Raw genomic sequence first — 26397 nt, 5'->3', positions numbered from 1 at the left:
CAGAAACAAAGAAAGTCCTTGACTTTGTCTCTCTTCTTCCTTCCTTGATTCCCTTCTTTCCCGCTTCCTTTCCCTAAGAGGGGAAAAATGACACCTAAGACAAACTATCTCTTTTGTACTTTGACTCTTTCTGGGTCAGCCATACTTCTGTAAATACCCCCACCCCCCAAGATACACTCATTGTTCACCAAGCTGAACTTGGGTAAGATCCTTACTTTGGTCTCTCACTGGTGCCTAATGACTGATGCTTTTTCTCATCTTGCCAGAAAAAATCAATACAACACTTACCTACCACAGCACACGTGGCTTTGTGCACAGATACTAACAATGTTTGAGACCCATCAAGTTAGATGAAGGAAGCAAAGGAAGATCAACACCAACTGATGAACTTGAGTCATTCTTAGTTAAATGTTAAAGCTCTACATGTGGGAGTTGGGAGTCTGAATTTCTTGCCATTAATAGGCTAATTGAGAAGTCTGAATAAAAGGAAACAGGGTTACACTGGAGTGAAGACCTAAAGTTAGCATATAAAGTTGAATGTGTAGACAGAGTCCCATTTTGTGAATAGCTATTTGCAGAAATGACTCTTCTTCTAAAATATATATTTGAATAGAACAATAGAGTACTGTTTCTACTTTAGTTCAAGGACTAGAGCCCAGAGAACAGCTCTGCCTGGCTCCAGTGTTTTCTTGGTTATAATTCAAAATACAGATGTAATTTTACAAAAATAAAATGGACTCTGGATGAAAGGACCTTGAATAGCTCAAAGATTGAAAACAAGAAGGGGACAGGACTCACTGTCTCTGACAGTATGTCTTGCTTTATGACTGTAGTAACCACAGGCATTGTACTCTTATATCATGGAATAGAATGCTGAACTGGGAATAGACACTGATTAATATGTCCCACGCCAGGGGCAAAGGCAACGTGATGGAGAAAGGAAGGCCTTTTCAAGCAGTGAGACATCTCCCAGCAAAAGCATGAACCCAACACCACGCTTTACAAATACAGTGGGTCATGGGATTAAACTGACCCTGTGGGACTACCGTAGACCACAGAAGACCCGTCTGTGTCTTGGGAACTCACATCTAAAGCATGATCCACAAAAGCAAAACTTAGGGAGTAAGACCTGATCAAAACAGTAACTCTTGCTTTGAAGGCAAAGATGGGGAGAGCAGGACATCAAACCACTCAATAAAGCTCCCCTGCCTATAATGTGACGAGTTCATTCAACTCAACATTAAAAAGCCATTGTGATTCGCTGGAGGGATGCTTGCTGAGCAACCACAAGGACCTGAGCCCGGAGCTTAGCATCCACATAAAGAGCTGGGAGTGGCTGTGTGTGCCTGAGCTCTCTCACTGCTGCCCCTGCTCACACGCAGTGAGAAGCCCCCGTCTCAAAGGAATAAGGAAGGCAGTGATAGAGAAGGGCGCTGACAGCCTCCTCCGGCCTCAGAGCTTAAACAGATGTGTGCACCTGCACACACACACCGTACACACAATTAGAGCTGGGTGTATAATTCAGTTGCAGAATATTTGCCTATTGAGTGGCTGTTGTCCTTATTACTGTAACAATGGTGAAATGAAGGAGGGAAGGAAGGAGGAAAAGAAGGAAGGAAGAAGGGAAGGAAGCCCAACAAAATCAATTCAGAGACTTGCAGGTGACAGATATGTCAACGAAGAAGATGTACTTACCGATGGTAAATAAGCACATTTCAGCTGTTGAATAAATAAAGACCAAAATCACAGATATTATTACACATCTGTCAAACAAGAAAAGCGAGGACATAGTGAGGTTGTGGAAAACCTGGTGCTCTGGGGGAAAGTGTGTAGGTTTTTCGTTTCTTTGCTTTGCTTTGTTTACAAAATTGTGGTTACATTTTTGTTACATACATTTTTGGGTATGTACCCTAGAGAAATTTTAATTTATGTTCATATAAAAACCATTATGTAAACGCCCATAGCATTTGTATTGTAATAGACAAAACACTGGAAATAATGTGGCTGTTCTTCAGAGGGTAAATGGTTAAGGTATTACATATCCATGCCATAGAATGGAGCTTAGCAAAGTTCTACTCTGTTCCAAAAAGCAGCAAACCACGGGGAACCTGTGCTCTAACAACCTGAATGCACCACAGAGGGGTTGTACTGACTAAGAAAGGTTCTGTGCTGCTACATATCTCCATTTAATTTATTTACTTCTACCTATTCACTTTGCATCCTGCTTACTGCCCCCCTCCCGGTCACCCCTCCCAACCCTTCCCTCCACCCCTTCTCCTCTGGGCAGGTGGGGACCTCCCTGTGTATTCCCACCCCCACCCCAGCACTTCAAGTCTCTGCAAGGCTAGGCACTTTCTCTCCCACTGAGGGCAGACAAGGCAGCCCAGCTAGAAAAATATATCCCACATACAGGAAACAGCTCTTGGGAGAGCCCCCATTCCAGTTGTTCAGGACCCACCAAGCTGCACATCTGCTACATGTGAGTGGGGAGGCCTAGGTCCAGCCCGTGTATGTTCTTTGATTGGCGGTTCAGACTCTGAGAGTCACAAGGGTGGAGGTTAGTTGACTCTGTCGGTCTTCTGTGGAGTTTTATATTCACCAATGGCATATTTATATAGATGGAAAACAGGTCTGTGGGTGTTGGAAGCTAGAGGGTCAAGAAGGAAAGTGTGCATATAAGGAGTTGTATTAGGGAAGCTCGAGGAGCTGAAATTCTGCATCTTCACTGTGGCAATACATGTACAAATCTATATGTGTTAAAAATGCAAAGAAAAATAGACACACTGTACAATTACACGTGGAAAGCTGGGGAGATGGCTCAGTCAAAGTCCCATGGGCATGAGCCTGGATCTGGGACTCAGAACCCATTTAAAAAGCTAACTGTGGTTGCACATGTCTGTAAAACCAGGACTAGGGAAGGAGGAAAGAGACTGGAGGATCCTGGGGCTTACTGGACAGCCAGTTTAGCCAGTTAGCAAGCTCAGAGACCAGTGGGAGACCCAGCTTAAAAACAACACAGGATGGAGAGCAATTGGGAAGACACATGACTCAACTTCTAGCCTTCATATGTAGGAGACACGCTTGCACACAGGTGTTGTGGTAAATATCATTTAGGGGTTTCTACCCCACCTTAGGTCATTTATTTCTCACAGAAAAGACACAAAACCTTTATTTTTATAATAAGCCTCAAAGCTGTGCAGACATCAATCCTCTATGTGATTTTTTTCTATTTCCCTGTCAATAACCCTGAGATATCACTTACCATGTCCTGTCTGGACTGCTCCTGTCTGGACTGCTCCTGTCTGAACTGCTCCTGTCTGGACTGCTTCTGTCTGGATTGCTCCTGTCTGGACTGCTCCTGTCTGGATTGCTCCTGTCTGGACTGCTCCTGCTCCCACAGGCTGGTCCTCACAGCCATGGGCTCATGATGCACCCACCCCAGGGTAGCTTCTCTCTTCCTGTCCCCTCTACCTAGTGGTCCCTCTCAGAGACCCCCAAGCTGGGAAGCTTCATTCTGCCCCCTCTCTTCTGCTCTGCCCAGGCTGCAGACATCTTTATTAACCAATCAGGAATAACTTTCGGGTTACACAACAAAAGCCGGTACATCTGAGGATCTCCTGGTCTTGGAGCAACCAAATCTTGGGATTCAGAATTTAGCATCTGAGTATATAACAGCATCAGACCAATATAGTACACAGAGATACACAAAAACAAAACAACACATCTCTGATGAAGTCCAAATAAGGCAGTGGATTACATCAGCCACAATTTCCTGACTGTGACATTGTACTAATGTTACAAAAGATGTTGCCGTTGGGGAAAACTGGCGAAGGCTGTACAGGATTTCCCTGCACTATTTCCCACTGTTGTGTATGAGCTTAAAATGATATTGAAACACAAGTAGAACATCCCTGCCCACCCCAGCGTATCTCCTGGGGGGAGAATTCCTTCCATCAGCCTTGGAATGGAATCGAAAATATTTCCGATACTGTAAGCTAATGCAGTCATCTGGTTATCCTAGGCGCTTTCCTCTGGAGACATGAACATTTATGTTGTTTTATTTCAGAAGACAAGAGCCAGACGGATGGGCCTATAATGAAACATAACTACCATGCTCACAAATGCCCCTCTTGGATTTCTCCATTATAAAACAGAAAGAGTATTTCCACGGCTCATCTCACCCGGAATGGGTTTATTTCCTATATCCTGACCTTTCAAATCACAGGCTATTGAAAACCTTGCTCTGTCTCTCAAACACCCACTCTCCACGTGAGCTGCTCTATGGATCTAATCATCTTGTGATCTAACCATTTTGTGACTGCTATCAGGCCCAGAACACTTGCAGACAGATCACGAATTCCACAGCTAACAATAGGACATAATGTCCCTCCCTATAACGTGTCTGAATGGCAGTTGGAATAAGGAACTGTCCTTACTCAATCTCATTCACAGATGATGATAAGTAAAACCCACTAATTTCTTCCTTTGAGATGCTATAAAAGACTTCTTTTGTGGTACTGCAGATGGGATGTGATTTTCCCTTTTTATTCATCTAAAAGCTCAGGTTTTTAGGCACTTTGACTTTTGAATGTCACGCTTAGGATCAGTAGCTATCAGCAAGTTTGGACGCAGGAGATAAAGACTTTTAAAACAAGGTCAGCAGCAGTGTTCTTTTGATGGACATGAGGACATCTGATCCCATTACAGATGGTTGTGAACCACCATGTGGTTGCTGGGATTTAAACTCAGGACCTCTAGAAGAGCAGTCAGTGCTCTTAACCACTGAGCCATCTCTCCAGCCCATCAGGGATTTATTCTTTTGGGCAAGTTCTATCCTGAGTTCTTTTACTAGCACTGTGAAGATTTAGCGTGTGCCACATTTGTTGTGATCAAATGTTTGTTTTTCACAAAAAGATCTCAGACCTCAGAGCTGTTCTATCAATTATTCTTGAGATATTATAAGTCCAAATGTGAACCTCTAGCCACCAGTGTTTCATAGGAAATGGCTAGAAACAGAAGTAGCTGAAGCTTTCAGGCCTGACTCGCTTGGACTAGGGCAGATCTCTTTTGGGCTCAGGTTGTCAGTTGCCAGGTTATCACATTAGCAACAGGCGGGAACTCAGTCAGGGAGTAAAGATGTTTATATTATTGAATAATACATTCCTCAAAAATGACATAGGAGATAAAGATGCAACGTTATTAAAAATGAATTCAGAAAACGGAGAAGTATGATGTAGACAATTAATAGACTTCATATTTATGTGAATGTCCATTATTAAACTACCAACCGGAAAATGCCCACACTGAGGATGCCCACTTGGTTATCTTCCTTGGGAGTTAGAACTTAAGCAAAGTAGGGATTTTGTTTTGATTAGGGTAAGCTAGCACTGGGAATTCAAGACTTACAGTTTGGCCTTTTCTACTGGTGCAATTTAGTTTTGTATGTTTTCTTCCTAAACTGAGGTCCTCCTTGTTTGAGTAGGGATTGCCTAGTAACCACAGATTAGCCTGGACCTTTTTAAGAGTATGGGTTAGAGGCTGGGAAAAGTGCTACATCTCTAGTGGCCTCTTCTCAATTTTCGTACTGGATTAGTTCCCAATGACAACACCCAAGGCAGCTATAGATGCAGTCTCCCCTTTCCACCCTCCTTTTCTCCCTCCCTCCCTCCCTCTCTCCCTCCCTCCCTCCCTCCCTCCCTCCTTCCCTCCTTCCATTCCTCCCTCCGTCCTTCCTTCCCTCTCTTCCTCCTTCACTTCTCCCCTTCCCCCTCTCTCCTCCTCCCTCCTACTTCTTTTTCTCTTCTCTCTTTCTCTCTCTCACTCGCCTTTCCCCCCACCCCCGTGATCTGAGAGCAGATTTGAGCCTCCCTGTCCTGGGAAGTATCCTGAACTGAGGACCCCAGATGTCCCATCTCTCTGCTCCAAGGAGCCAGTGGTTCACTTTCCAAGGCAGGGAGAATTTCCAGCAGAGAAGAAATGAGCCCTCATCATCTGGAGCTGTTCTGTCCTCTGTTACCACACATGCAATGAGGAAATTACCTCAGGCTTTGGGAATGATGAAATTAAGTGGCAGAATTCTCAAAGTTTGTTGTACTGGAGAAATTCAGCACGAAACGTTGCAGGGAAGGCTTGAAGTAATTTAATTAGGACAGTCTCCAAAGGCAGGGCTTTGCAGAAAAGTCAGGATCAAAGGAAATAGTTGTTGGAAACGTCTTCTCTATTATTATCCTCGGCTTATTAAATATAGCAGAGGCACCAAGAATTTGGTGTTTTAGTTTGGACTTGAGGTTTTTTTTTTTTTTTTTTTTTTTGAAGAGAGAATTTTGCTTTAGAATTCTTTACAAGGATCACCACTAGAAACAGTGGCACATGCAAAGTAGAGTTGTCTTAAAAAATTAAGCATATTTTATTTGCAAATTAAGAAACTGGATTCTTCTTACCCTCATCAAAGCTCAGCGCTCTTCAAGGAAAAGGGAGTGGAAAGGGTTTTAGACCCAGAGGCTGGGGTGACTACAGGGAAACACTGATTTCTGGATGCAGAGAGGCAGTTCCACACATGAACCCTCAGCATTGTGACAGCATGCATAAGACAAAATCCCAGCATGGGGAGGGGGTGGGAGTGACGGCCACCTCTAACTGAGGAGCTCGCAGCATTTGATGGCTGCTGGCAGGGGGAGATACTCTAAGCAATACAAACTGGACTCCATGAGTTTAAAAATAAAGATTATGGAGCCCATGTGGTTAAGCAGGTAGGAGGAAGGGTGAGACTGGGAGGAGCTGGAGCTGAGGAGACAAATGAGATCAAAATATACTATATGAAAATCTCAAGTAAGTAATGAAAATGTAGTTTTTAAAACCTGAAACTATTTGGGGTTACTGTGGCACCTGACTTGGCTTACATGCTAATGAGAATAATCAATTAGGCAGTGATTAGAACAGTCATGTGTGGATACAGGAACATGTGCACTCTTTCCTAGTTGTTTGACACGATCACGCCACAAGACTAGCCATGAAAATATAACCATAGCACAGCAGAACAAGTGAGAATGCTTAAAATAAATTTCTACTAAATATTTTAGGACAATTCAATCCAGCCAGAAAATGGATTTTGACAGCTACAACTTACCAAGGAGCAGGAAAAGGGTCAGTTGAAATTGCATTCTTTCATTAGTACAGGATTAAATTCAGTTATTCTAGATTAAAAAGAGGCTAAAGCCAGTTATAGAATCAGTCATGGACATCATCATGCATGACTTATAAGCTATCAGATGTGTCTTTTTTAGCTTTTGTTAAAAAACTCTGCAATGAACAATTCCATTAAAAACAAAAGCAAAGAAATGTTTGTTTGCCATTGCTTACCCTTTGAAGTCACCGATTTTAATATTTTATAGGAAACAATGTGAAATATAATTTTCTTTGTAAGGTAAGATTAACCTACCTTTTAAAAATTGAAAATATATGTTTTTTCTCGTACACTTTATCCTGATGATAGTTTCCGCTCTCTCTACTCCTCCCAGCCCCCGCCTCCGTCTGTCCTGCCCTCTGGATCCACTCCCTCTGGTCTCTCATTAGAAGAGAACCGGCGTCTAAAAGACAACAACCAAACATGACAAAATGAAATGTGACAAGATGGAGTAAAAACTTCCATATAAAGTTGGACGTGACAACCCGACAGGAGGAAGAGAGTCCCAAGAGCAGGAGACAGAGCCAGAGAGCCGCTTGGTTCTTAGTCAGGAGTCTGTAAAAGCACTAAGCTAAAAGCTATCACACACACACACACACACACACACACACACACACACACACACACACGAGGACCTGGTGTGAGCCATGTGGGCTCTGTGCTTGCTGTGTCAGTCTGTGTGAGCTCATGCGTGTCGTGCTTAGTTGACTCAGAGAGCTCTCTTTTGGTGTCCTCTATTCCCGCTGACTCTTAGGATCTTTCTGCCTCTTCTGCAGGGTTCTCTGAGTGATGAGGGGGAGGAATTTGATGGAGACCCACAAATTAGACTCTCTCTCTCTCCACATAATGTCCAGTTTAGCCTACTTTTGACATATGTTTTATTCATTTCCCCCTAAAAACTGCACGATAAATATATAGTCATTGAAGAGAGACTAGAAAACTTAAAGAGACAGGCAGAAGAAAACACTGTATACAGCGCTAGTGCCTAGAGAAAAGCAGTTAATGTTTTGTGTATGTTCTGTACCCTTTTCACTGAATATCAATACTTTTTAAAAATGATGTCACATAGGCAGATTGCTTTAGTGACTATATACCAGATGCCTTTCTGTAAGAGCAATGCTTTTACATTAGAATGCTCAGTCAGTGAGTCTCACTAAGAAGATGTGGGGGCTTCTGCTAAGCAAAGCTATGCCTCTCTCCTTAGCATCTATAGACTTCAATGTGTCCTCTGTTCCCTCCATGCCAAGTCATTGTTGTGGGAGGGCCTGGTACAGAGGGGACTGTGAATAAATCTTAGTGGGTTGGAAAGGGGGTAGACTTGTGTCTATCGGTGGTGTTTTAAGTGACAGCTTGTTAGTCCTCTGGATCTATTTGTTTGTTGTTTATAGCTTCATATTAAAAATATTTGTGCTAAATATTTATTTCAACTCTTTATTCACTGAAAATAATGAACCAAAGTGTGTCAGCGCATTTTTGAATGTACATAGATAGTACACATCTAGTTTTATATGTGAATGTACAGACAGATAATACACATCTAATTTTACATGTGTGAATGTACAGACATAGATAATACACATCTAGTTTTACATGTTGTCTTAGTCAGAGATTCTGTTCCTGCACAAACCATCATGACCAAGAAGCAAGTTGGGGAGGAAAGGATTTATTCAGCTTACACTTCCACATTGCTGTTCATCACCAAAGGAAGTCAGGACTGGAACTCAAGCAGGTCAGGAAGCAGGAGCTGATGCAGAAGCCATGGATGGATGTTACTTACTGGCTTGCCTCCCCTGGCTTGCTCAGCTTGCTTTCTTATAGAACCAAGGTCTACCAGCCCAGGGATGGCGCCACCCACAATGGGCTGGGCCCTCCCCCCTTGATCACCCTCTGGACAGGTAGTTCACTGAGTATGTGCCAGAGGGTATGACACTAGGCAGTTCTTCCTTCAGAATCTCTGCTCAGTTCCTCCCTCCTGGTTTCTGTGTTCCTGCCCTAGTTTCCCTGGTGATGAACTCTAAGCTGGGAGCCATTTAAACCTTTTCCTCCCCAGGTTGCTTTTATTCATGGTGTTTATCACAGCAACAGAAAGCAAATTAGAACAGAGATAGATCAGTTTGCATGTTACATGTATAGTGCACGTGTGTGCATATGTGTGTATGTCTACATGTGTAAAGCGTTTGCTCTTACTGTGGAACTGCCATTCTCACAGAATCTAGGAGCCTAAGCTCTTGTCAGTATCAACCATTACCAATTTTGAATTTTTGTTAGCTTAAAGAGAGAAACATTATACCTTTTAATATTTATTTTAGTCTTTCAGTTGACTAGTGTGGACTGTGGGATGGTTTGACTGGGAATAAACCCCATAAGTTCATAGACTTGAGCACTTGGCCTTCAGAGAGTGATATCAGGAGGTATAGCCTGGTTGGGGAAACTGTGCCACTGGTGTGAGCTTTGGGATTTCAAATGCTCAAGCCAGTGTCTCTCTCTCCCTTCCTGCCGATCGAAATGTAGAGCTCGCAGAACCTTCTCTAGCACCATGTCTGCCTGCACGCCGCCATGTTTACTGCTGTGACGATAATGGACTAAGGTTCCGAAGCTGTGAGCCGGCTCCAGAGGAATGTTTTCCTTTAGTAGAGTTTCATGGTTATGTTTCCTCATAATAGAAACCCTAACCAAGACAGTGTGTAAAAAGGTTTTTCATGTGCTTACAGGTGACACTGCTGTTGGTATGCTACAGTTCAAGGAGTCTCTGGGAGAATTGTGTCAGGAGTCTCACATTCTCAATCTTGCTCACACACATTTTCTGCAAGCCAGATAGACAGCACATTTCTGCTGTCTGAACTCTCTTTTGTTTCTCGCTGTGGCTTAGATGTCACCATCCTAAATTCAATGTCAGCTATCAGAGCAATCTTTGTAAGAAGCTTTGAAATGTCCGAATTAGACAAATTTCCCATTCTGAGATATAAGCTGCTTATACAACCTGGCTTTATTGCTGAAGTCCAATGTCTTAAGAGAATAACTTACTGAGAGCTAGGCCCCTGCAGCATCACTTTCTGCAAATGAGTTCTATTTGCTGCAAGAATCTATAGTTTGGGGCTAAAAAGCATCACATAAAATGTTATAAAAACCTGGTAGGTGTGCCTAACCTCCACCTGTGTCCCAGGATATCTATGAGAATCCAAAAACTCATTTAAAGCATTAAGTATTTTATTGTGATATATTTTGTTTCGATGACTAGTGTCATTCAATTCTCACGTGTGTTATGGATGAAAACATTGGGCCACACTATCAAAAGGTTAGGCATGGCTATTAGAGAATCCAGAGGTGGAGCCTTCAGAATGCTAAGGTCAAGAATGTTTTCTAGATGGTTCTTTTGTGTTGCAGCTACATCAAGATATTTTACATTATTTGTGGCTATTGTGAAGGGTGATGTTTCCCTTGTTTTTTTCCAGTCCATTTATCATTTGTATAAAGGAGGGCTACTGATCTTTTAAAGTTAGGTTTGTATTCAGCCATTTGGCTGAAGGTGTAATTAAGCTCTAGAGCTTCTGTGAATAGTGATACTTTGACCTCTTCCTTTCTAATTTGTGACTCCTTGATCTCCTTTAGTTGTCTTTTTGCTGTAGAACTTCAAGTACTATACTGAATAGATACAGAGAGAGTGGGCCTTCTCTTGTCTCTGATTTTAGTGGGATTGCCTTACATTTCTCTTCATTTAATTTGTTGTTGACTATTGGCTTTATGTATATTGTCTTTATTGTGTTTAGGTATGCACCTTGTATCCTTGATCTGTCCGAGACATTTATCAGGAAAGGCTGTTAGAATTTGTTAGAGGCATTTTAGCATCCAAGTGGGATGATCATGTGGGTTTTTTTTTTTCTTTTAGTTGTTTCATTCTCTGGTTTCTGTCTCTTCTGTGGAGTTTCAGAGCGTGTGTTGGCTGTGTATTGCACGTTTTACAGGCCTGCTTAGCTGGTGCACTAATAGGGAATTCCTACAGGTGTTTGAGGCTGGGATGCAGTGAAGAGTCAGGGGAGGGAGGATGGAGGGTGGTCATGTGGGATGCTGGGAAGGGAGGCTGTAGCTCTTGTAACACTAAGGAAACTAAGGGCTTGGGTCTGGGGAAATAGAGAGGGGAGGTTTGCCGGCAGCCTACCTGGCCTTCTGGCAGGCTTGGCGTGTGTTTGAGCCTGTGGTGCCTGCTGAAGTTGGAGGCTGGGCTATATCTATGAGTGTGAGGTGGGTGGGGATGATCTGTGGGACCCACAGGAGTTGTAAGGAGGGGTGGGAGTGAGGATGCGGCTGGTGATCTGTTGCAGGGCTGGAGATGAGATGAAACAATGGCTGTGTTTTAAATTGATGCCCCTGTTTATTTTGAGTGTTCCCCACAGGTCATGTTTACCTATTTACTCTTGACATCAGAAAGCACACTTCTTGGAGGATGCAGGGTATCTGTGACATTACACACTAAGTACAGATGTGCTTATGGGAAGCATCTGTAGAACCAGCCAACTCAGTGATGTAGAAAAGCCACAATTCCCACAATATGCCAGTTAGTAGGATGCTGAAGGCTGATATTTAGTTTCTTGTAGAGACTTTATTAGGGAGTCTGAGAGAAACTGAGGTACTTTTCAGTTTGTCCAAATGATGGATTTGCATTTATTTGATTAGTCCAGTTGAGCGCCTACCAAATATTTGTGTAGCCTTTAAGTTTATCTGAAACATTTGAATTTCATAGAAAGTAGTTATTCAGGGAGCTCAGTTGGTAAAGCTCTCTTTGTAAGCACTGGGAATGAAGTTTGATTCTCAGTAAAATTCCAAGTGTGATGTATGTGTTATAGTCCCTGCACCTTAAGGCAGAGATGGGCACGTCTCTGGAGTTATCTGGCTTGATCGTGGAGCCTAATGGGTAAGGTCCATGCTAACAAGAAATCCTGTCTCAAAGGATCAAAGAAGGTGGTGGGAGCTCCTGAAGATGACTCACGTACGTGTGCGCATGTGCACACACACACACACACACACACACACTCCCGAATACATATGTGTGCTCCCACACAGAAACCACACATACACAGATGCATACATGATGTGCTAAACATGCTTTATTTTTTCAAGTATGTGGTTTTTCTGGTGTGCATTTTCCACTGATTTTTATCCTATCTTGATATATATAGCATGGGGCTTGATAATGAAATTTGAGGTATTAAGTGTTTGAATTTTAAAAATTGGCTTCAAACCAATCACAAATCATCATGGCCCATTTTCACTTAGTCTCAGGGTATCTGTCTCTATGGAAGGACCTAACTCTGGTTCTCAACCTGTGAGTCATGACCCTCTTGAGGGTTCAAATGACCTTTCTTTAGTGGTCACCTAGGACCATCAGAAAATACATATTTCTAATGCTCTTAAAAACTAAGATGTTACTCTTCTGTCTCTATGCAGGTCCGCCCACACGAAGATATGGCCAATCACAATTACGCATCAGGGTGACCTCATCGCACCAAACCCATCATATACACACCAAATACAGGTAGGTGTATGTAAAAGAGTTGGTACCATAACACAGTTACACAGACCAGTCACACAGAAGGGAGGAGCTACTATGTTGAAGGCAGCAATATTGGAGGTAAAAAGACACTTCATGAATAATATTACTGGGTAAATGTAAAATCATGTACTGTAATATTGTCAACCACTGCAAAAATAAGTAAATAAAGAAACCAATCCGTACCATGGAAACTTATTCTGGACGCTGATCTTTTTGTACTCAACTGTGGTTAATGTAAACACTGCCACCTTGTGGCAGGTATGAAAAAATAAAAGAAATTAAAACCACAGAGAACAGCGAATCATGGGAAACTTTAATGAGTGGCATCGACTGGACTATACTTTGTATTATCTTTGGTATTATTAAGGCTATTGTTATATATTATTCTCATTAGCAAACAATCCCTTGACAATGGACTGTGTAGAGAAGAACATTAAGAAACTGTAGTGAAGATATTTTACAGTATGATTTGACCTCAGTAACTGCAGCGGAAACTGAGAAACTGCTGTGTGTTATTTACTGTGAAGTCCTATCACCCAAATCTACGAAGCTGAACAAACTTATACCAGAGCGCCCGAGATTTGTGGGCAAGGATGCCAGCTTGTTCAGAAGCAAAGGTAATGGACCCGGGAAAGCCAGATAACACTGGCGGCAGGTGCTCCAAACAAGACGTAGCAGCCACAGAAGCTTCAGATTTGGCAAACACAGCTGCCAAGGTGAGATGGTTGTGGAGATGAAAAAATTTCAAATGTGTTTTGAGCTTTGTGACAAACTCAAAATGCTCTTTAATTAGAGAGCTAGACTACAGCTCCAAGCACTTTTCAGGTATAAAAGTGAATTGCAGGAAAAAAAAAAAAAAAAAAAAGCTTGAGATCTTTGCCATCTTGAATTAGTTAAGTTTATCATTACAAGGACCAAATGCAGCACACCTCAATTTGTCTGAAAAGATCCAGTCACTCCAAATGAAACTACAGCTTTGGGGAAAGAAATTAGGTGAAAAAAAAAGTTGGTAAGCAATATGTCACTTTATTTTCATCTTTTTTTGAAGACCATGACACTGAGCTAGTCAGAGGATTGTGATGATAATTTCCCTTAAAGAAGGTCTCCCCTGCTTGCAGACAGAATTTCACTGTATTTTCAGAATCTACCTGACACCCTAGATGCCCTTTCACAGCCAAAGCTGAAGATGTTCCCGAGAGTCCAAGAGGACTTCATTGAACTTAGTAGCATGTGTGCCGGGAGACCTGCTTTCTCTCCAGTGCCAGTGACACAGTTCTGAATCACGTGTTTGCAGTTAGCCCCTGTTCTCTCTGAGACCGCTCTTTTTTCTCCCATTTCTAACACCATCTCCCTGTGAAACAAGGTTTTCCAGCTTGGTTGGTTATCAAGTCTAAATACAAAAGTAGATATAGTTGGAAGTAGACATCATGGAAGATGATCTTTATTGTGCTTTTGCAAAGTCTGCTGGGAGAATTTCTGATCTGGTGAGAAAGAAGCAATCCCAGCCTTCCCTCGGACTTTGGCTTTTTATCCGTACTGTTGCAAAATGCAGCAACGTAGTTTACTGTTGCTATGATAAGACTGTTACCCATGCTATACCATGCTTCATGAGAAAATGTCATTTATTTGTAATTAGAAGTAAATATTTCCCAATATATAATTACATATTGTTTTGTGATTTATCACAATGCTTTAATTCTGTCCAATTTGTAACAAAGAAAATACATCCTGTATATCAAATACTTACATTGTGATTTATAGCAGTAGCAAAATTACAGTTATGAAGTAGCAACGAAAATAATCTTAGAGTTTGGGGTCACCACGGCATGAAGAAGTGTATTAAAGGGGTTGTAGTACTTAATTGGTAGGGTTAGGTTGAGGAAGGAGTTAGATGGGAGATATTTTTAAAACAAATAATTTGTTTGTTGACGAAAGAGGTCGGTATGTCATGGAGTCAGCCAACATCTTTCCAAAAAGAAAACAGCTTTGTTATTGAATTTCCAGAAAAGTCGTACTCTCTCATTTACTCGAATCAGACAGGATAAAGACATGCGGACATGCAAATGCCTGTGTCCCTTGGGTGACTCCCTCTAGCTCTCTCCTTTTTAAGGCTTTCCTTCCAACTCATTCTCTCTCAGAAACAGAGCAGGCTGACGGAACAAGCAAGCATCTGACCTCAGCTCTGTCAATCCAAGCTCAGCCTCTTTTGTCATAGAACCTTTGAGAATGGCAGAGTCCATTTGGCATAGTTTAACACACGAAATATACATTGTTGCAAAGATTCACCTTAAGGCCTTCAGTGGGACTAAAAAGACAGTAAGATGTTAATGTCACACTTCTCCCTTACAAGTACAAGACATTTCTGGATTAGGCTTTTGTTTCACAACTGCCCAAGACCTGCTGTGGTCTAATCTGTATTTCCCCACCCAAGGCCACCTGAATTCGGCTCGTACGGATGGTAGCTAAGGGGACTGGTCCTGACTAAAGGTGCTTTCATGGTCTCTACAGAGACTTCACTGGCATGAGGAGGCTTACGAATCCTGACAGGTTGTGTAGAAGGTTGCTCAGCTTGGAAGACCTGAGATAGCTAGGCAGGCTTTTTGGCATTTGATGAACCTGAATGAAGCCAAGGTCCCAACGCACAATAGAGATTACTCAGGAAGCCCCGGAAGGGCCAGTGAGTGACGCCTGCCTGCATAGACCCCTCCCACAGTGAGGATGTGGAAGACCATCTCTGACAGCAACGAGGAGAGCTGCTGGGGAGGGCCAGGATAGATTCACTGTTGGGTTTCTAGAAAACAACTTTCCTGATTCTTCCCTATAGGAAGATGAGAAGCTCTGTGCAGCCCAGGCTTTGAGGTTGCCCGGTGCCAACCCACCTCCGAATCTGCCTCTGTGTGCCCTAGTTATGGTGTGACAGAAATATATGGAGATTCAGAGCATTTAAGGGAAAGCAGGCGCTCAGGTCCACCCGTTCATTTTTATATATCTCATAAGAAATTAAAATTTTATATACGAATGTTTAATATATAAGATATTATAGTATAATATTAATTAAATATTGACTATTACAAGAATTTAAAAATGAGTCTCAGTATTTGTAGGAAGGGCTAAAATGCCCCAAAGTGTTATATTGCTAATACATGTTAACCTTGCATTTCTCCTTGATCCTGACTGTCGTCCACCTGAGACCCAGCTGTGCCACCGTACCCAGTTCATGTGCTGCTGATGTTCTAACCCAGAGCCTCGTGCTTGATGGGTTCCACAAACTAAGTTCCTTCCCCCAGAGCAGGCTTCGTGATTTCAGTGCCAAAACTATTCATATAGTCAAACAGAGGGAGGACTCAGCAGCGACTTTTGAGAGAGAAGTTCTAACACTTCATTCTTGCATAAGGAAAGTGAAATCTAGAAAGTTAAATAACACAGCTAAAGCTATACCAGTCTACACTCACCCTCCATCTTCAAGTCTCAGGATGTACGGTGGATGGTTAGGTTTGTTTAATTATGTTTAAAAATTGTTTTTTTTTTTTTGTATAGATACTTCTAGAAAGTTTGGTAGGAGAAGTAGGTTAGCAATCCATATAATCCCTACATTAATCCTGAGGTAGGTGCTGATTTATTCTCGTTTTACAGATAAGAAACTGTGGGACAAAGAAGTTAAATGACTGACCCATGATCAACAGATTCGTGATCATTAGTTCCCTTGCAATGATCTGGAAGGCAGGGGGAATTCTGGAATAGAGCCAGGCGCAGAAAGCTCTGCTGGGGGAAGATCTGAGGAGACAGATGGATGGGAACTGGCCATGTGGCAGAATCTGAGTCATATCTGGGAGCACAGGGCTGGGAGGCAGGGCCAGGTCTAATGTCTACAGGAGGGCAAGGAAACTTTGGGTCTCCTTCTGAAACGTCTAACCTCATGGCCACGAGAACTGTAAGGGTCTTCAAAACTCATGTTGTTTGCTACACACAGGAATCAAAAGAGAAAGATGAGAGGCTCTGCTCTCACATAATCCTGGATCTTGGCACAGTTCGCTCCAAAACAGGACTCCTCTGAATCCACTTATACAGACATGGTCCAGCGTAGGAAAGGCTCCAAAGGAGTCCTGCCGCAGGGCCAGAACTGAGGAGACTCTTGTATTTGGACCACGTCTCATATTCTGGATGTGAAGAATGGACTGGGAGTGACTCTGGTCAGACGGGGATCTTGGGGACTGAGTTGGGAGCTGTCTTGGGAACACAAATGTAACAGTTGCATGAACTGAATGAATGGAATCAAGTATCACTTCATTTGTAAAACACGTTTGTAGATCTTGGATTTGATTGCCATCCATGTTTGGGTTCTCAAATTCCATCTCCTCTGGGTCCTTGAGGCCACCCAACCAGGAATGTCTGTTCTGTAACTTTGGTCTGAGCTACAACATCACACATGCCTGAGCAGGCAGAGGTGGAGAAGGCCACCAGAGACTGGTCAATAGGCAGGCATGATCCCTCACATGAAGACAAGGCAGAACTAGGAGCTCCTCCTACTCTGCTCCATCTTGGGGTAAACAGACCAAAGAAAAGAAAGCCTGGAAGGGGAGAAGTCACTTGTACGTAGGTGTAAAAGTCATCCTTGTATTATTCAATGCTGACAACCGTGCCCACATATCTGGTTGCAATCAATGTTGTGTAGACATGGCTCCTCAAGTATTGCCTGACTGGTCAATAAAGAGCTGATCAGTCAATGACCAGCAGGGGAGAGAACAGGGCTGGACTTCCTCCTAATTAGGGGAGGGGGAGAGAGGGGAAGGGGTGATTCAGCCCTGGGGAGAGGATCCAGGACACATCACGGGAAAACCATAAAATACGAGTATCTCAGGGATTTTGGCTGGGAGGTAGCTCCATTATCTTAGGGGATTAAAACAGATTAATACTGCTCAGTTGTTGTGCCTTAAGGCTGTTAAGTAAATGAAATAGGCCTGTCTCAATTGTTTGGGAACTAGAGAAAGTGGAAGCATTTATAAAATAGACATTAATACTTGTGTCCAGTTTTTTCTTTAAAAATCAACTTTATTGAGACACAAAATATGTAACAGAACACACTTACTTTAAGCATATAGTTTTGTGTCCAGATAAACAAATACCCCTAGAACTATCTTCACAATCGAAACATGGATTGTCTTCCATCATCTGCATAAGTTCTCTCTGCATCTCAGAGGTAAATCCTTCTGCAAACTCCAGTCCCAGTAGTCACACCTGCTCGCTGTCCATGTGGGTAGTTCTACCTGCTCCCCCACCCGTGTTTCATATGAACAAAATCTCCTCTCACTCAGCAGCATGGGACACTTGTACCTGGGTGGAGTAGGTGGGTTGTACTACTGTTGAATCATGGTTCGAACATGGTACACATCTCAACATACTTACCTATTATGGACATTTGAACTATTTAATGTCCCCTCTCCCATTTTGAAGAGTACCCAGTTTGCGCTCCTAATTTCAAAGCTAAGCCATTCCCAACCTCCAGACGGAAGAGGGAGGAGCTAGCTTACAGGTTGAGTGTGGTGTTCCACATGAGCTAGTGTGTTTCAGAGTTCGGGGGGGGGGGGTTATAGAAAGACAGGAACAGGTCTATAGACTTCCTGAAAGCAGTTGCTCTAGGGCAGACCTAGAATGTGTTTTGAACAAGCAGTGATGCTGTTCTGGGGACAGCTGGAGTTGATGGCCTTGCAGCATCCTCGAGGGACCAGGAGGTGATGTGTAAACCTCATTTATCCATAACTCTATTCACCTTTCAGACAAATACAAGCTTTTCTGAGACACTCGACACCACAAACCACTTGCTTTAACTATAAACCTCAAGGACTTTTAGTGCCTCAGGCAGAGTCCTCACACCAATTTGGAGTAATCCTTGCTTCTGCCTCCCTTGGCTGCAGACACCCAAACTATATCTTGTTTGCACGGGTTTGCCTTTTTGGACGTTTGAGGTAAATTTGAATAGTGGTATATGTGAGATTTGTGCCTGGCTTTTAAAATTTGGTATTTTTTGAGACCCTCACACTGCTGTATGCATCGGTCCTTAACATAACTTGCTAAATAGAATTCCACCTGACTGTGAAGCTATACCACACTCACTCGCCCGGTTCAGCCGGTCTGCTCACAGCCACTGCTGGTATCTAGCCGTGCTGACTGACACGTATAATTGTCACTGCGCATGTATAATTGATGCCTTCGACTAGGTGCAGCTTTCTGTTTCTCTTGGGTCTAGACTTATGAGTTGAATTGTTGTCACATAGTAAATTTATGTTCAGTATTTAAAAAAAATTGCTGAACTCTTTTCCAACGTGGCTGCACAATTTTACATTTCCATCAGCAATGTATGGGAGGTCTACCGTCTCTAGATGCATTTTATGTGTGGAAGATAAGAGAGTTTGAGATTCACCCTTGGGCTGTGTGGAGGAACCTATTTAAAATACTGTTCCACGCTTCCTTGATAGCAATGCACTGTAAGCTGGTCAAAACTGATTTCCAGTTTAGCTCTACGTTAAAAGCATCTGGACCTATCCTACTGAAGGTCAGGCTCCAGTTGAGGTAACGGAGAAAAGACATGGTCCACAGGACACGCTGGGTGGGACTGGATACCATGAAGGAACGAAGGATGTGCTGTCTGGCCAATAGTGGCTTTTTCAATTATCCACATAGACTTTTCTTGTTATTATTTTAACCACAAAGTGGAGCTTTGGGAACTGATGCAAGAGCCCGTTTGTCTCCGAGACACCTGAGCTGTTTGAAAAGTCAGTAGATAGCCATGAAAGAAGGGGCTGGGGTGACTAATGGGTGGGCATCTGTCAGGGGGGAGGTGTCCAGACTCAGGCAGAAACAGCCTTTCATTCCTGAATGGTCTCTACCACCTCGAAGTAGCCTCCTGCACTGCAGCAACAACCAGCTCCTGGTAATGATCTTCCAGGGACGGCTGTTCTGCTTCTGGTAACTGGTCCCCTAGAGAGGCCTGTTCTCTGGCTCCTGGGCACCACATTGAGAGTTTCTGGCTCACGTGTCATCCTCAGCCCTCTAACTCATCATCTTCCTCCTTGGCAATTTCCTCTGGACCCCATGGCTTAAGTTTCCTGACCCTTTTGAATGCTCCTCAGTTTCCACTGCTTCTTGACTAAACACGAGAGCTTGTCATGTGGTGATCAGTTCAGCAGAGCCTCTGCTATGATCTAAGCTACAGACACTAGCAAGTCACAGCATGTGACAGATCTCCCACGGGAGGTTTGTTGGGGAGGAGGCATACAGAGGCTGCCTGTGGGTGAGGGTGGAGGGAAAAAGAGATTAGAGGAGGGCCTGGCCTTTTATAAGGGCTTGTAGCACATGCACAGGGGGAGGTCATGTGACTTACGGTGACATTGGGAATGTATTGCATCTTAGCATCCAATGATGGCATATCCTGCTGTTGCTGGGTCCCTGGGGAAGGTGTTGAAGATGTCTGATTGCTAACAACCTTACCTCTGTATCTAGGCAGGTATGCCGGTCTTACCTCTGTATCTAGGCAGGTATGCCAGTCTTACTCTGTATCTAGGCAGGTATGCCCGCCTTACCTCTGTATCTAGGCAGGTATGCCGGTCTTACCTCTGTATCTAGGCAGGTATGCCCGTCTTACTTCTGTATCTAGGCAGGTATGCCAGTCTTACTCTGTATCTAGGCAGGTATGCCAGTCTTACCTCTGTATCTAGGCAGGTATGCCAGTCTTACCTCTGTATCTAGGCAGGTATGCTGGTCTTGCTGTTGCCAGCTTTGTTCCCTTGCTTTTCTATGTTATTTTTTTCTTTCATCATGCCCTTCCTCTGGGCATCTTTCCTGATCACTCTATGCAGGCTGGATGATGGCACTATCATTTGTTCAAGCGTTCCTTCTGAGGTCTTACCTAAATTGGATGGTTTGTACCCATCCAGGTGTGAAGGAACCTGTGCACTTCAGGGTGCTCCCCTCTGGACCCCAGATTAGGCACAGACCACACCCAAACACCTATTCCCAATACAAAGAGATCCTTTATTAAGCAAGGCAAAGAGTCTGAATCAGGCAGAAACAGCAGCAAGTAGCTTTGGAGGAGTCCTAGGGTTTTACTGCTGTGAAGAGACACCATGAACAAGGCAACTCTTATAAGGGCAACATTTAATTGGGGCTGGTTTACAGGTTCAGAGATTCAATCCATTATCATCAATGTGGGAACATGGCAGTATCCAGGCAGCCATGGTGCAGGAGGAGCTGAGAGATCTACATCTTCATCTGAAGGTCGCTAGGAGAATACTTGCTTCCAGGCAGCTAGGATGAGGATCTTAAAGCCCATGTCCACAACAACACACTTCTTCCAACAATGCCACACCTACTTCAATAAGGCCACACCTCCAAATAGTGCCTCTCCCAGGGCCAAGCATATTCAAACCACCACAAGAGGTCATGGGGGGAGGGGGGCTATGTTAGGATGGGTTAAAAAGTTCTGACTGGACATGCTGCTTAAGGCAGCCAGTGGGGGATTTTGATTGCTGGGTCTTATGTGTTGATAGTTGAACCTTGGTGATCAGCCTCAGGAATGGGTCAGACGTAAGAAAGTGGCCAAATAAGGGAACAGACCTTGGCATCTAGCTTTAGGAATGTGGAAGCTCCTGAATAAGGGAATCTGATGGTTTAGCTAGGCAGAGGGAAGGGGAAGAGTTGGATCTACTGGCGCCATGTTTGCCTTGCTTATGTTTGAACATAGGTGCTGGGTAAGTGGGTGTCATTTCTCTGGCTACTTCCTGCTGGTTATTTGTGAAGAATGTCTTTAATCTAATGGGATTAAAAGTGGGACCAGAGGGGGAGGAGAAAGGGAGAGTAAGAGACTTAGAAGGAAAGGTCCAAAATTCTGTGAGCTCTGGGTGGAGGAGCTGGAAAGATCCTTGAAGCTACAAATCAGCGATTGCCTCATGTAAGTCACCTGGCGAGCAGAAGGCATTTGCAGAAGCCAGCCATCTTCCTGGAGACCTCCTTTAACTGTGGCAAAAATTGGCATGATCCAGTTAAATGTAAGTGGTTGAAGAAATGGATTAAAAAGCTGTGATGATGACAGTGAAACTTCTAATTGGATTGCAGCTAACACAAAGGAATGTCCCAAATGCCATGTCACAATTGAGAAAGATGGTGGTTGTAATCACATGGTCTGTCGGAACCAGAACTGTAAAGCAGAATTTTGCTGGGTGTGTCATGGCCCTTGGGAACCACATGGATCTGCCTGGTACAGCTGTAACCGCTATAATGAGGATGATGCAAAGGCGGCAAGAGATGCCGAAGAGCGATCTAGGGCAGCCCTGCAGAGGTACCTGTTCTACTGTAATCGCTATATGGACCACATGCAGAGTCTACGCTTCGAGCATAAGTGGTGAAGCAGAAGATGGAGGATTGAGGTGCAGTTCCTGAAGAAGGCAGTTGATGTCCTCTGCCAGTGTTGTGACACACTCACGTACACTTATGTCTTCGCTTTCTACCTCAAAAAGAATAGCCAGTCCATTATCTTTGAGAATAATCAAGCAGATCTAAAAAATGCCACAGAGGTGCTTTTGGGCTAACTTGAACGAGATATTTCCCAAGATTCTCTGCAAGATATAAAGCGGAAAGTCCAAGATAAGTACAGATACTGTCAGAGTCGACGAAGGGTTTTGTTACAGCGTGTGCATGAAGGCTATGAGAAAGACCTGTGGAGGACATTGAGGACTGAGACTGGCCCTGAATAAAATGAACTCTGAAACCTTTACCATCTAGAGTGCTCATGCAATTAAAACAAACAAGGAGGCACTAAGCCTGTTCTGACACCGCTGGTCTGTAGTACCAGAATTCTGTTTTGTTAACGGAAAGTTTAAGTAAATTAGTTTGTAATAAAAAAGGTAGATAAACCATTGTACAACAGTATTCTAGGCCGCCAACAAAGTGTGACAGACACACAAAAGCCCCCCAACTTTAACTTGTAACGTAGCTTCATTCTCAAAGCTGACTGACTTCCTTTTTCTTTTTCCTGAGTGTAGTACAGTTAAAATTTCAAATAGCTCCTTGACACTGCTTTTCATGTCCAAACCAGCCATTTTGTTGTACTTTGGTAAAGAACCTCTTCCCCTTCCTCCCCTGCATATACACACCCCCACACACAGTTGGGTTCATTTTCTCTCATACCCTGAGGTCATGAGTGAATAATGATTATTAGCTACTTGTAAGGGAAATTCATGGGAGGGAAAAAGGGATAAGCAGCAAGAGGATTAAACAACACAGAAACTTTGTATATGACTTTTAAAACAAGAGGACAACACAGTATTTTTCAAAATTGTATATAGCGCATATGCATGGATAAAGCAAGCATGGCACATGTTTGCATAATGTTTAATTACAAAATATTTATTCCTTAAAAAGCTTCAAGATTAAAAAAAAGAAAGAAAGAAAGAAAGAAACTGTTTCCATGTCTACGTAAGGTATTCATGGGCTACATGAAGAAATGATGTCATCTTCCATGACGAGAGGTTTGTAATGACTGAGGGGGAGCTGAAGAAAAGTTTGATTTGTCATATTTGTTTGTTTAAAAAAAAAAAGAGGAAAGGCAGCTGAGGAATAGAGGGGCAAAAGCTGATAGAAAAACACTGATGATGAAAGGCCTAGAAGGCCAGACCCAATTTATTAGGGGGGATTGTACCATCATGTGGGGCTGGAATCAAAGAGGGAAGTTCTGTTTAGCAGACAGGTCCTCCAGAAGGTGGGCTAGCTGACAAACATTATCCTCTACCACCCTCGATTCATTGACATGACAGCGACATTCTTCCCTGAGGGACAGACAACTCTTATTTTCTACACTTTTTTTTTAAATTGAACAACTTTATTTTAAAAAGCAGAGATAAATGTACAGATTTTAAGCATTTTTACATAAAAGTATATGAATACATTTTTGTCAACACTTGATTTTTTTAAAGGTTTGATAGTGTGCATTAAAATCTTACTGGTTACAATGAACATAAAGTACATGTAAAACAGGATGTAACCTGGAAATAGTCAAAGTTTTTTTGGTGTGTAAAGATTAAGCATAATGGTTTTTCATTTTCTTTCTTTTTTTTTTTTTTGGCCTTTGTTTTTCTTGAACTTCATATAGCCTGTGAGTTGTTTCTGGGGTGTTCAGAGCTTTCTGGGGTTAGTATCCAATTATCAGTCACTGCATATTATGTCTGTTCTTTTGTGACTGGGTTATCTCACTCAGGATGATATTCCCTAGATGCATCCATTTTCTTAAGAATTTCATAAAGTCATTGTTTCTGATAGCTGAGTAGTACTTCATTGTGTAAATATACCACAATTTTTGTATCCATTCATTTACTAAAGGACATATGGGTTCTTTCTAGCTTCTGGCTATTATAAATAGAGTTGCTATGAACATTGTGGTGCATGTGTCTTTGTTGTATGTTGGAGCTTCTCTGGGGTATATGCCCAGAAGTGGAATAAATGGGTCTTCAGGTTAAGAGGGTTAGAACTTGGCTGCTTTGAAGGGAGATTTGGGCCAGAGGAGTAAGCTGTCACTGAGGGAGGCCAGATGCTGGGCTGTGGAGTCTGTAGAAAGTTTTGATTTGGTCTTGAAATCTTGACCTGTGACAAGGAATGACCTAAAATTCTGCTGGTGACAGGTGTTTCAGTTCAGGCACTAGCAAGACTTACCATGATTGAAAAAAAAAAAAAAAAAAAAAAAAAAAAGACAGCCCTGGGGAAACAAGGTCTTGAGAGGAGCCAGTAGAATTCAGTTGGGCTACATGAGGCCAATTGGGGAATGACTGCCACCAAAACCAGGGTCCAAATTGGGAAAAATACAATTAGAAAGACTCCCATTACAACAGAATAGCCTTCCATGGGGTTGCCCAGGCAGGCTTGATACTGAGACACTTTGGGAATGTGGATGACCAGGGAGGCCTTTGTTAAATGGTGAAAGGGATTTTTGGTAACAAGTTTTGGGGTTGGTGTGGAGTTGAGAGGACCAACCTTTGGTTCCCAAGGGAGCTTAGTTGGTTGGGGGATAAGCAGTCGGTAGTGGGTGGTTGACAACTAGGGCATCGCTGGTAAGAGGGCCTGTGGCTAGGGGAGGGTGTTGCAGATAGACACACAGAAGGCAGTGGGGGTGTTAAGGGAAGGATCCCACTGAGAAGGGAAAGAGTTTGTTTATTTCGTGACCTCAGCCCAAGTGGTCATAGAAATGTGTGTATCAAAGGGGAGATGCTGGGGATGTTTGGGTTGAGTTATGTCTTGTAATGGGGGGTATAGGATTTGATGTCTGAAGATGACCAAATGTGTAATGTGTTTAGGGGAGCCAGCCAGTGGTGAACATTAATCATGGCCACAGTTGTCCACGGTTTAAAGGAGCTAAGTTGGTTTTCATTATAAAATACACCCTGGACCCTGGTGGCTCATCTTTCCTCCCATGAGTCTTGGATGTATATTTGGAGGGTTGGCCTTAGTGGTTCAGAGGAGTCTGAATCCTAGTGAGCTTCCCTTTGTTTAGCAAGGAGAGGGAAGGGAAAGGCCTTTTAGAGCCCTTTAAGGTCTGATTGTACCTGTCCTCGCACACTGGACTGCAGGCCCCACGGGAATCCGACTTACACCTAGTTTTGTTTTTGTTTTTTCCTGGCTTTAGAAAGTTCCCAGATGGTTTGGTTTTGTTCCTAGGAGCCACAGGATTAAAGTAGAAAGCAATATTAGAAGCCATCTGCCTCTTCATTGTCTCACGAAGGAAACAGGCCTCACAGAGAAGAAAGGGTCTGTACAAACACTGCGGTGATACTCTTATCTTCTCTCCCCTTCTAAGTGAATCCTAAGGCTGTGGACGGTGTTTAAACTACTTTTATGTGTGTTCTATTCAATAAAAGCATCAGGCCACTGGTGGAAAACAAAAATACTATTTTTGAATAAAGAGACAATGAGACTCCCCCCCTCCCTTCCCTCCACCCCAGACACACACACACACACACAGACACACACACACAGACAGATACACACACACAGACACACACACACACAATCTGATAAACATCAAACATGACCAGTGGATTAGGGCAACAACCCACCCAGAAGCCACTGGGGTCCAATCAAGAATAAGCAAGCCTCTCTATGTAAAAGGCTCACACATCTCATGCTCTCTGGAATTTGAGAACTCCCTAGGGAGAGCTGCAATTCCACTTTCCTCGTTGCAGCAGGCGATCATTTTCTGTACCACCAGGTCACCAGCTGATTATCTGAAGTGATTTGGACAGTGTCCACAGGGGCTTTCTCTAGCGTTTCTTTTGTGCAGGATAAAGCACGGGCGCCCTCTGGTGGTCATCCGTAGAAACATCTCAAGTGGGAACGAGTCATTCCTTGGGTGAGAATATCCCCCCCCCCCCCCCCCCCCCCCCCCGAGCTCCTGGACTCCTCTCACCTCAAAGCCCCGAAACAATATGTTATGGCTACCAAATCTTTCCGAGGTCATACTTACGGTTTCACAGTCCCTGTTGCCACGGAGCCGTGCCACGAGACAGAGTGAGGCTGAGGTTTGTTACTCTGGCCCACGGTGAGGACGGGAAAAGGAAGGCCTGAGTGCAGCCAGCATGCCCTCTGTGGGAGGAGGTCTGAGCTCTACACGACGCCTCTGATCCACTGT

Source organism: Micromys minutus (assembly GCF_963924665.1).
Source record: "Micromys minutus genome assembly, chromosome: 1".
NCBI classification, from domain to species: Eukaryota; Metazoa; Chordata; class Mammalia; order Rodentia; family Muridae; genus Micromys; species Micromys minutus.
This window is presented reverse-complemented; position numbering follows the sequence as displayed.